General features: G+C 45.7%; 1 protein-coding gene across 2 annotated transcripts in view; it reads right to left on the bottom strand.

Moving 5' to 3' along the window:
• The window catches only part of SCML2 (Scm polycomb group protein like 2), a 192,952-nt gene extending 181,025 nt beyond the window's left edge, over nt 1-11,927 (bottom strand). For both annotated transcript variants that reach the window (XM_073615174.1, XM_073615172.1), the window contains exon 1: nt 11,579-11,927. The gene's annotated coding sequence lies outside the window, so the exon portion shown is untranslated. The remainder of the gene's footprint in view (nt 1-11,578) is intronic.
• Nucleotides 11,928-13,062: the final 1,135 nt, after the last annotated feature.

The following is a 13,062-nucleotide window of genomic DNA, read 5'->3' as shown; positions in this document are numbered from 1 at the left end:
CACGTCTCATCTTTCTCTTGGCAATGCCCCATAGATTCTCTATGGGATTTCAGGTCAGGCGAGATTGCTGGCCAATCAAGCACAGTAATCCTACGGTAATTGAACCAGGTTTTGGTGCTTTTGGCAGTGTGGGCAGGTGCCAAGTCCTGCTGGAAAATGAAGTCAGCATCCCCATAGAGCTGGTCTGCGGAAGAAAGCATGAAGTGCTCTAAAATCTCCTGGGAGACGGCTGCGTTGATCCTGGACTTAATGAAGCACAGTGGACCAACACCAGCAGATGACATGGCTCCCCAAATCAACACAGACTGTGGAAAATTCACACTGGACTTCAAACATCTTGCAGTGTGTGCCTCTCCATTCTTCCTCCATACTTTGGATCCTTGGTTTCCAAATGAGATGCAAAATTTGTTCTCATCAGAAAAGAGGACATTGGACCACTGAGCAACAGACTAGGTCTGTTTTTCTTTAGCCCAGGTAAGACGCTTCTGATGTTGTTGTTCAGGAGTGGCTTGACAAGAGGAATATGACATTTGAAGCCCATGTCCAGGATCCATCTGTGTGTGGTGGCTCTTTATGCACAGACTCCAGCCTCAGTCCACTCCATGTGAAAGTCCCCAACATTTTTGAATGGCCTTTTCCTGACAATCCTCTTCAGGTTGCGGCCATCCCTGCTGCTTGTGCACCTTTTTCTTACACACTTTTCCCTTCCACATAACTTTCTATTAATGTGCTTTGATACAGCACTTTGGGAACATCCAACTTCTTTTACAATTACCTTTTGAGGCTTTCCCTCCTTATGGAGGGTGTCAATGATGGTTTTCTGCACAACTGTACGGTCAGCAGTCTTTCCCATGATTGTGATTCCTACTGAACCAGACTGAGAGACCATTTAAAGGCTCGGGAACCCTTTGCAGGTGTTATGGCTCAATCAGCTGATTAGAGAGTGCGACACTTTGAGCCTAGAATATTGCACCCTTTCACAATATTCAAATTTTCTGAGATTGTGGATTTGGAGTTTTCATGAGCTGTAAGCCATAATCATCACAATTATGACAAATCACGGCTTCTATCTTGCTTTGCATGTAATGAGTCCATCTCATATATTAGTTTCACCTTTTAAGTTGCATTAGTGAAATAAATTAACTTTTGCACAATATTCTAATTTTTCGAGTATCACCTGTATAACATAAATGCTAAATATTTTGTTGTTCCGGAACACCCACATATAAAAGTAACAGGAAACCTACATCAAATTTGCATCCCATTCCAGTATGCATTTCTGGAATATTGACAGTTTTACATGCTAATGTTGGAGCTTTGTATTCTCCTTTGAAATATTTAAATAAAAAAAATTATTGGAAAAGAAACCTACATCGAAAACATCAGTTGGAAGAGTGCCCAGTATGCTACAGAAGATTAACCCGGGAGAAAAAAAAAAAAAAAAGGGAGGATAACCTGATTAGGACTCAACTCACACTCTTATTCAAAACTATATATAAATCAATTAAGAAACATACCTATGCCTATTTCCCACCTGACTCTTCATACTCTCTGGTAACTGCATAGATCTTCCCTGCAACATAAAGTCGCTGTACCTGTCTGCGATTTCCCACCTGACTCTTCATACCCTCTGGTGACTGCACAGACTCCACTCTTCTCTTAAACACTGGACTACATTGCCTAACTGAACCCTAATTCTGCCTTACTAAGAATTTGAATCTGCTGTCTATACTTGTTTGTTTATTTTTGAAAGTGTCACTTATTTGTATTACGGGGCCTTGGACAAGGTCAAACATTTAACCTTATCCTGTTGCCCCCTCTTGCATTGCATTCTGTCCAGGCCAGTTAAAAACCCCACCCACCCACAAGCCTGGTTTTATTAGCGCCTAATTGAAAAATTGTGAATCTTCCCCCCTCCACACACCATCTCTGTATAAATGTAGTTCATTTCTTGGGATGGCTGGCAAGAGTTTAGGCTGGCCACTCCTTGCGCAAAGTGTCACTCCGGCGACAAGTGTTTGGCACTTGTAGACGGGCACTTCGACTAAAGCACTGCTACAAAAAAAAGCAAGTGCAGACATTAGTGCTCCAAACCTATTTTACATTAAGTTCCCTTTAATCCTCTAACTTTCCTCAGCCTACCTTCTATCCCCATCTCCCCACCCTCCAACATGCTCACATTAATCTTTCCTATAATGTCCTCTCTCCTCAAACTCTCACTTCTCCCCCCCCCCCCCCCCTCCAGCCCACAACCTGTACACATCTCCCTCTCTTCTGCCCACTCAATATTACTGCACGTATCACCTCCTGCTCATTCTAAGCCCACACAGTATCACCACTTTCACTCCACTGCCCTCCTATAAATCCCACTCCCGCCTTACCACCCTCACCCTCCTACTACTCCTAATGTCTGGGGACATCGCACCAAACCCCAGCCCTCCCACACCCAAAATTGGCTGTCTTTCTCCTCCAACAGTAGTCGTAATTCCCACCTTCTCATCCCAATCCCCCCTCCTCTTTCATGTGCCCTCTGGAATGCCCGCTCAGTCTTCAACAAACTAGCTTCTGTCGATTACCTTTTCCACTCCAAATCCCTTAATCTATTTGCTATTACCAAAACCTGGCTCCAGGAATTCGACACTACCTCTCCAGCTGCCCTGTCCCACAGTGGCCTCCTCTGGACTCATTCCACCAGACCCAGTGGACGAAGAGGAGGTGGCGTCGGACTTCTCTCCTCACAATGCACCTTCCTGGTTCTTCCCACATCTCCCTCTTTCCCCATGCTCTTTTGAAGTGCACTGCATTTGACTTTTCTCTCCAGCTTGTCTGAGGGTCGCAGTCATATATCGGCCTTCTGGACCAGCGTCACGCTTTCTGGATGACTTCTCTGCATGGCTACTCTACTTTCTCTCCTCTGAAGTACCTGCCATCATCCTAGGAGACTTTAACATTCCAATCAATGTTAATACTGCAACTACTTCTCAACCTAACCTTCTCTTTTAAACCTAACACAATGGACACAAACCACCACTCACTCCAGCAATACTCTCGACCTCATATTCTCCCATCGCTGCACTCCCGGTAACCTAACACCCCCTTTCCTCTCTCTGATCACAACCTTATCCATTTCACACGATCCTTGTCTACTACCTCCCATGCTGCCACCCACAAACCACTACCCGCAGAAACCTTCGCAACCTCAACCCTTCCCTTCTTCATTCTGCTTCTGATGGCCTTTACGACAAAATCGCACCCCTGTCCTGCCCAGACCTAACCACTTCAATCTAAAACACGCTGTCATCCTCCCTAGATGTACTTGCTCCTCTTTCTACATGCAGAACCAGGCCCCATCTGCCACAACCCTGGCAAACACACGACACCAGAAGTCTCAAGAGACGCAGCCGTGCTCTTGAGCGAGCATGGCGTAAATCTAAATCCCTGCAAGACTTTACCCTCTACAAATCTGCCCTTCTCAAATACAACTCCTGCCTCCACATTTCTAAACAAACCTATTACAAAACCCTCATCAAAACCTCGACAATTCTTTTCTACCCTTAATTCCTTACTTCACACCCCCCACTGCCCCCACCCACCAACTTGCTTACCGTGCAACAGATTGCCAACCATTTCAAAAGCAAAATCGACACAATTCGCAAGGAGATTTCCAGCATTCAACTTCCTCCCCTACCCAACACATCAGGTCCAACACCACACTCAATACTCTCCTCATTCTGCCCAGTTACCACAGATGAAGTTGATAAACTCCTCTCCATGGCCCACCTCACCACCTGTCCCCTGGACCCTGTCCCCTCACAATTACTGCAACCACCTTCCCACTCTATTCTAAACTCCCTAACCCACATCTCCAACCTCTCTCTCCCCTCCGGAACCTTTCCTTCCCCAATCAAACATGCACTGGTTACCCCGATACTTACAAAAAAACACATCACTAGAGCCCACCTGTTTGAATAACTTAAGACCCATCTACCTGCTCCCATTTGCCTCCAAGCTCATTGAACGCCTTGTCCATGACAGAATGAGTCGCTACCTCACGGACAACAACCTTCTCTACCCCCTACAGTCCGGGTTCCGTCCACAACATTCCACTGAAACTGCCTTACTAACTGCTAAAACCAATGGCCATTACTCCATACTCATACTCTTAGACTTCTCGCAAACTACACTCCCTTGGCCTCTGGGATTCTGCTTTATCCTGGTTCTCCTCCTACATATCTCAGCACACTTTCAGTGTCACTTACAACTCCATCTCCTCTTCCTCTCTCTGTTAGGGTACTCCAAGGCTCCGTCCTTGGGCCCCTCCTATTCTCACTCTATACCTCTTCCCCGGGCCAGTTGATAACCTCCCATGGCTTCCAATACCACCTCTACGCCGATGACACCCAGATCTATCTCTCCACTCCTCAACTCACCCCCTCAACCTTCTCACGGATCTCAAACTTACTGAATGACATCAGTATGGATGTCACACCACTTTCTCAAACTCAATCTTTCTAAAACTGAGCTTGTTAAATTTCCTCATTCCCGTTCCCCCCATGACTTTACCATTAAGATCAACAGCACAACCATTGGTCCCTCCACACATGCCAGGGTGCTATCCTTGACTTTGACCTCTCCTTCAGCCCCCACATTCAATCACTGGCTAAATCCTGCCGCCCTAACCTCCACAACATCTCCAGAATTTGACCCTTCCTAACTAATGACACCACAAAGCAACGTATTCACTCCTTGATTGTTTCCCACCTTCACTACTGCAACTCTCTCCTTAATGGCCTACCCTTATGCAGGCTATCACCCTCCCCCCTTCAGTCTATTATGAATGCTGCTGCTAGACTAATACACCTCACTAACCGATCCGTGACTGCTGCCCCTCTCTGGCAATCCCTTCACTGGCTTCCCCTACCCCCACCGTATAAAATTCAAACTGCTAACCACAACATGTAAGGCCATCCACAACATCGCCCCCAGCTACATCACTAACATCATCTGCAGATGTCGCCCTAATCGTCCCCTCCACTCCTCCCAGAACCTCCTGCTCTCTAGCTCCCTTGTTATCTCCTCTCATGGTCACCTTCAGGACTTCCCCAGAGCCTCTCCCATCCTCTGGAACTCTCTGCCCCGGTTTATCCGATCAGTCCCTAACCTGTCCACCTTTAGGAGATCCCTGAAAACTCACTTATTCAGGGAAGCCTATCCCACACCCACCTAACAACTGTCCCTGAGCCACCCCCATCATATAATTCCCCACATCTATTACCTTTTGTACCACCACCCCCTCCCTTTAGAATGTAAGCTCTACGAGCAGGGCCCTCCTGTATTGAACTGTACTGTAATTGTGCTGTCCCCCCTCTACATTGTAAAGCGCTGTGTAAACTGTTGGCGCTATATAAACTGTGTATAATAATAATAACCCAAAATGTTTATTGAACACATAAGTAATAGCAATTGTATTTAAACTGAAAAGAGAACTTGGCCAAATAAGCTAATTATTCTGTTGTCCAAGATAAAAACTGGGAGGGCTGCTTATACTCGTTACGAAAACACAGGAAGTATACAGAAAGCACAGGACAAGACAGATAAGGCACCTTTCATACTATCGCGACTTCAAAGTTGCACAATTTTGACATGATTTCAGGGAATGCCTGTGTAACTCACATCAAAGTCGGACCAAAGTAGTGCATTGACTACTTTGAAGTCGGCACAACTTGAAAAGTCGTACTAATATGAATGGTAGTCATTGGAAATTATTGGGAGAGACTTGTCATACGACTTTGCAGTCCCAAGTTGTGGGACAAGCCGTACAAGCGTGGAAGAAGCCTAAGTATTTTCTCAGCCCTTATTAAAACAGATGCTTCCAATGGTATATTAAACAGACCAACTTTAATATATATGTTTACAAGCGATTTGTACAGCAAGTACTGAAAAACAGGTCAATTAATTCCTTGTATGTATTAACAAAGAACTGTCAAAAGGGCACATTTTAACATTGTTCCATTGTTCCTTATGCAGGCACCCTCAGGTAATTCTTCAGCAAGGAAACTACTAGTGGCTAGGCATTGCTGTCACAAAACTTCTTGCCCCCGGTCACTTGTCTCCAAAAACAGTGACACATTGAGGTCAGACTTATTTCTTCTATACACTTTTTTAAACACTTTATAATGCCTCAAACTATCCTACATAAAAATGTATGGCACCAACCAAGAAGAGTTCACTTAAAGGATAAGTTCACCTTTGTGAAGAAATAATAAATGCATATATTTTTTCAGGAAGGAAAAAAAAAATTAAAAAAAATAAAAAAAAACACACACACATTTGCATTTATTATTTTTTCACAGGAGCCTGCAGAGCATTACACCTGCTATAAGTGGACCACAGGTGCAATGTCAGGCACCTTGCAGACTCTTCCTACAGCTCTGAGCCTATACCTCTGTATGGGGTGTCAGTTTCAGAGCTGCAGAAGAGTGAATGGACTACGAGAATGCTCATGAGCACTGTCACAGTCCATTGAAAACTACAAGCTGTCAGCCGCAGTGGCTAATAGGACTTGTAGTTTTCTCCTTCTGGGGCTCAGGAGTGAGCACACACCAGTGCTTCCATAGCAAGCGGCTTGCTATGGGGGCACTGATCAAGGGGGAGGAGTACCGTCGGGGGACTCCAGGAGAGGAGGATCAGGGCTGCTCTGTGCAAAACCACTGCACAGAGCAGGTAAGTATAACATTTTTTTATTTTTTTTTAATCCGAACCTTTAACCACTTGCCGACTTGCTCACGTAGATATACTGCTGCAGGTCAGCTCTCCTGCGCAAACTGACCGCAAAAGCAGGATAGCGTGCCTGCGGACTCTATGTTTGCCGGCAGCCTGCGATTGCGGCGAGGAGAGGCAGAATGGGGAACTGCCTGTAAACAAGGCATTTCCCTGTTCTGCCTAATGACATGACAGAGATCTTCTGTTCGTTTTCATCAGGAACAGTGACCTCTGTCATGTTTCAGAAAGACCATCCCCTCTACAGTTAGAACACGCTGAGGGAACACACTTAACCCCTTAATCATCCCCTAGTGTTAACCCCTTCCCTGCCAGTGTCATTTTTACATTGATCAGTGCATTTTTTTAGCACTGATCAATGTAATAAAGTCATTGGTCCCCAAAAAGTGTAATTTGGGGTCAGATTTGTCCGCCACAATGTTGCAGTCCCGCTAAAAATTTGTAGAAGAAAATATATCGGCCTAAACTGATGAATAAATTTGTTTTTTTATATTTTTTTGGATATGTATTATAGCAAAAAAAAATGTTTTTTCTTCAAAATTGTCGATTTTTTTTGTTTACAGCGCAAAAATTAAAAACTGCAGGTGATCAAATACCACCAAAAGAAAGCTCTATGTGTGGAGAAAAAAAGGACGTCAATTTTGTTTGGGTACAGCATCGCAAGACCGCGCAATTGTCAGGTAAATCGACGCAGTGACGTATTGCAAAAAAATGCTCTGGTCATTAAGGGGGTAAATCCTTCCGGGGCTGAAGTAGTTATTGTCACCAAGTAGAATTCCAGCTAAAGCCCAGCTAGTCTTAAAAAAGTTCCCCCCTAACAAATGCTGATTAACCTGTATATAAATACCTTTTTTTCAGGGCACATGATCTGAGTCCCCTGTGCCCGCCAGCAGCGGCTGCAGGGGAGAGGATGAAGCGCCGACAATGGATGGGCTATAGGAGCATATGGGTGATGTCACCATTCCCAGGTAGTCCCAGCCATTGTCTGGCGCTCTTTTCTTTCCTGCTGGCTGATACAGTGGATCTTGTGATCAGACTGGAGTGAGCTGCAAAATAGGGAAGCATACAGATCTTTTTTACACAGGTTAGTTAGCACAGGTGTTAGGAAGAGGATGGGACAGGCTTTGGCTAGAATTCTACTTTAACCACTTCAGCCCCAGACCAATTGGCTGCCCAAAGCGTTTTTTTGCGATTCGGCACTGCGTCGCTTTAACTGATAATTGCGCGGTCATGCAACGTGGCTCCCAAACAAAACTGATGTCCTTTTTTTCCCCCACAAACAGAGCTTTCTTTGGTGGTATTTGATCACTTCTGCGGTTTTTATTTTTTTGCGCTATAAACAAAAAAAAGCAACAATTTCGAAAAAATTGCAATATTTTTTACTTTTTGCTATAATAAATATCCCCCAAAAATATATAAATTATAATTTATATGTAATAATATATATATATATATATATATATATATATATATATATATATATATATATATATATATATATTTTTTTTTTTTATTTTAATTTATGTATTCTTCTACATATAAAAAAAAAAAAAAATCGCAATAAGCGTTTATTGATTGGTTTGCGCTAAATTTTTTGCGTCTACAAAATAGGGGATAGTTTTATGGCATTTTTATTAATAATTTTTTTTTTTTTTTTTACTAGTAATAGCGGCGATCTGCGATTTTTATCGTGACTGCGACATTATGGCGGACAGATTGGACACTTTTGCCGCTATTTTGGGACCACATTTATACAGCAATCAGTGCGATTAAAAATGCACTGATTACTGTGTAAATGTGAGTGGCAGTGGAGGGGTTAACCACTAGGGGGGAGCTTTAGGGGTTAAGTGTGTCCTAGGGAGTGATTCTAACTGTGGGAGTGCTGGGCTACGTGGAACATGACACTGATCACCGCTTGTTTACATCAGCATTTCCCCGTTCTTCCTCTATGTGAGACGATCACGGGTATCCCCACAGATATAGAGTCCACTCACACTCACGGAGCTCGTGGCGGGCGCGCGTGCCCACAATGCCACGTCTTAAAGGGCAACGTACAGGTACGTTAATATGCCTGTACATGCCCTTCTGCCGACGTATATCGGCGTTAGCCAGTTGGCAAGGGGTTATAGGATAAAAAAAAAAAACCACACACACCAACAATAAATGTACTTTTTTTTGCAGGTTAAAAAAAAAAAAAGGCATTCATTAGGGACCTGTAAAGCATTGCACCCACGATCAGCAGATCATGGGTGTAATGCCACAGTATGCAGATGGTCAGTGTAGCTGTCTGCCCGTGCCTCCGATATGGGCAGGGAGTTACTGAATGACAGGAAGCTCAATGATAGTTCATTGAGAACTACAAGCTGAAAGCCGCAAAGGCTAATGGTAGTTGTAGTTCATTGATTCACAGGGATCTGTGAATCAATGACACGATCACGTGGGCAGAGCCCTGCATGGCGCGCTCTTTTTGAAATGTGACAGCGAGTTTGGGGAGAAGATGTTCAGAAATGTGAACTTATCCTTTAGGGACAACCCAGCTGTCATGATTAAAGGGGTTGTAAAGGCAGAAGGTTTTTTATCTTAATACATTCTGTGCATTATGATAAATTGCCTTTTGTGTGCAGCAGCCCCCTCAGCCCCCCTAATACTTACCTGAGCCCCATCTCTGCCCAGCAATGTTCACGAGTCCCTCGGCCATCCAGGACTCTCCCTCCTGACTGGCTGAGACAAAGCAGCAGCGCCACTGGCTCCCACTGCTATCAAAGTCAGTTAGCACATCGGGAGAGAGAGGGGGCGAGGCCAAACCACAGCTACGTGTCTGAATGGACGCAGGGAACTGCAGCTCACCTTGGGTGCCCCCATAGCAACCCGCTTGCTGTGGGGGCACTCGACAGCAGGGAGGGGCCAGGAGCAGTGAAGAGGGACCCGAGAAGAGGAGGGGGCTGCTTTGTGCAAATCCACTGCAACAAAGCAGGTAAGTATAACATGTTTGTTATTTGTTTTTACAAAAAAACGAGACTTTATCACTTTAAAGCAGAAGTAAACCCACTGATTTAAGTTTAAAAAAAAAAAAAAGTTACATTGCTGGCATGCCGGGAATGCGAACTGTCACATTGGTTGTGCTCTCAACTATACTGTCAAACCACCCGATGGGTGGCGTTTTAAATGATCACATGTGCAGCATCATGGCAACTGAAGATTAAACAGAGGCCAAGATGGCAGCTTACTTGGCTGAAAACATTAGGAGGGTTTACTTCCACATTAAGTGGGCAAAAATAAGAAAAAAAAATAAAATTAAATAGAGGAGTGAAGTACTACCAGTTTGCTTATCTGTTAAGTGGGCAGTATTTCCTTTGAATTTGTCACAGCCACAGCGATACATTCCTAAAGCCTGGTACACACGAAGAGAACGTCGGACGAATTATCTTTTTTTTTTTTTTTTGCATGCTGGTCTCATATCAAAAATGATGAGGTTACTAAAGTTACGAAAATCCTCGGACGACAGAATACAGCTTCGGAATTGATGTAATGTATTCTTTCATTTCCCAGCATGCATGATCTTGCTCTTCCGATTTGTTTTGGACAAATACTGTGCCGATTAAACGAAAATCGTTCGTTCTGGTATTGTATGAGAAAAAAAAAAAAAATGTTGTTTGTCCCTTCAGATAATCTGTTGTGATCGGCTCTCGAAAGCTGTATACAGGGGGTCCCCGAGTTATGAACCTCCGACTTGCAAACGACTCCTACTTACGAACGGGAGGTGGCGTCAGCAGGCACATCTGAAAACGATGTCGGAAAACGATGTCTCTGCCGTTCTGCGCATGCGCTTCTGACTTACGAACAAATCCGACTTAAGAACAAACAGGCAGTCACTAACCCGTTCGTAACTAGTGGACTGCCTGTACTAATGATCAGATTATCGCACAATTCTTCCGAAAGCAGTATTTTCTACAAATTTCTCATTGTGTGTATTAGGCTTTACTCCATGGTCACACTTATGTAGCCAGCCCATTCATTTAAATGGGTTGCCTGTTCCAGTGGAAAAAAAAAGGTCCCTGACACCCCCCCACCCTTACTCTATGTTCACACTTGTGCAATCTGCGTTCTGTGTGTAGGCAGCCCATTCATTTCAATGGACTGCTTAATCCACAGGGAATAAAAAAGTCCCTGACCCCCCAACACACTCAAAGTCCCACAGCATCATGTATAATGGTATGCACGAAAATCAGAATCATTTGCCAATGCACAGGGGTGCCATTAGGAATTATTGGCATCCCCACACATCTGGTAAAAGGCGGCCTGAGAATTGGGAAAGTGTTCCTGACATGTACAGGTATAAACCTAGCCTTAGGGCCAGTTGACACCTGAAGCGCACAGGAACGCAGGTTTTCCTCACTGCGTTCTGGTGTGAACGAACCCTTAATGCGGCACCTATAAGAACTATCTGAAAATATCAGGTGTGGGAAACTCCTGAGGAAAGTGTGGGAGGCTCTGATGAAGTAGGCGCAGAACACTTTAAAGGAAGCCTTCAGTAGTACTTTATTGAATGGGCCCCCTTTGTGTTTCCAAGTCCCTATTAGAAAGTTGGAGCAGCAGTGACCCCTGCAAGTGTCAGTATCCAGCAAACATGCCCCATTGCTGGCCATGCCAGGGGCACTTTGTACCACTAATGACACACTGCCCCCTATTGGCCTGCACAAGGGGGGAGCTTGGTCAGGGGGGCCCTTGGCTGGTGTGTGCTGGAGGCCGCCAGAGGAAGTGGAGGGGATGCGGCAGGCTAAGAAGAGTGAGGGCTCACCTAGGTAGCCACGCTTGCTCCGGCCAGGGGAGGAAGGGCCTCCTGGGTCATAGAGAAGCCTCTCAGCTGCAGCCTTCTTCTCTTCTCATACCGAGCCGCTCTTCATTCATCAGATATCACGTCGGCGCTCTGCTCTGTTCAAATAGCCAAATGACTCCCCGAGAGACAATCTCACGGCGCCGCCATGTTGACACGGAGCGCGCACCCGCCTGTGGTCTCCCGCTCCTGCGCGCTCCCGAGAAGGGAGGTGGGGGCGTCCGGGGGTCTCAGGCACATCCACACGCGGCTATGAATGGAGGCATTGAGCGCCCTCCACCTCAGACTGTTCACCGTGTGACGTCACCCTGGTTGTGGCTCAGCAAATCTGTCACACCGGGAAAATGAGGTCACCATGGAAGTGTCCTATGTCATTAACCACAGCGTCTGAACTCTCATTGAAACACGTTAAAGTCATTTTTTCAATGTTCTAATCTGCAGCTTTTAATTCAAAATAAAAATACCCAGTGAAGGTCTTAGCTCAGGTTCCTCTTGTCACCTTCTGTCCCTGTCTCCCAAGTGTGCGCCTACCTTGTCACCTTACCACACAGGTACTTTGAGGCCCCGTTCACATTGGGCCATTTGGAATCAAAGGCAGAATCACCACGATTCCAAATTGTGGCAAACCATGTAACATGCATTTGGGTGCCATGATTGTTAACGGCACCCCCGAACATGGTGCGATTCTGCCGCAATTGCGGCAAAATGGATGTTTAAAATTTGTGCTAAGCTTGTTGCCCATAATGGAGCAGGAGCTTCTTTTGAGCAACAAACACACATAGGGCAGCCTATTTAACCGCTTAAGGACCACCCCATGTACATATACTGTGGCAGGGCAGCCCTTAAGCGCAAAATCACGTACCTGTACATGAGTTCCCTTCTCGGCTCCAGGGTGCACGCGTGCGCCCCGCCGAAGCCCCTATCCCGCTGTAATTGGACACAACAGGAGCCAATCAGCGGGCCCGGTGGTTGCCGGCCACCCGCGATCGTTCACAGGAGAGGCAGACCGGCATCCGCCGGACCCGCTGATTGGCTCCCCCCTTTGTCCAATCAGTGGGCATGCGCTGCAGGAGGCAACTGCACGAAGTGCAGCCAGGCCACCTTGCAACAGTAAATGTGCGAAAGGCAGTCTGGAAGGGGTTAAAAATAACAAACATGTTATACTTACCTGCACTGCTACAGTGGATTTGCACAAAGCAGCCCAGATCCTCCTCTTCTCAGGTCTCTCTTCGGTGCTCCTGGCTTCTCCCTCCTGTTGAGTGCCCCCACAGCAAGCAGCTTGCTATGGGGGCACCCAAGCCAAGCCTCAGCTCCCTGTGTCCATTCAGACATGAAGCTGCGGCCTGGCCCCGCCCCCTTTCTCTCCTCATTGGCTCTATGACTTTGACAGCAGTGGGAGCCAATGGCGAGGCGCTGCTGTCTCAGCCAATGAGGAGGGAGAGTCCCGA

This window comes from Aquarana catesbeiana, linkage group LG02 (genome assembly GCF_042186555.1).
Source record: "Aquarana catesbeiana isolate 2022-GZ linkage group LG02, ASM4218655v1, whole genome shotgun sequence".
Classification (NCBI taxonomy): Eukaryota; Metazoa; Chordata; class Amphibia; order Anura; family Ranidae; genus Aquarana; species Aquarana catesbeiana.
This window is presented reverse-complemented; position numbering and strand designations above follow the sequence as displayed.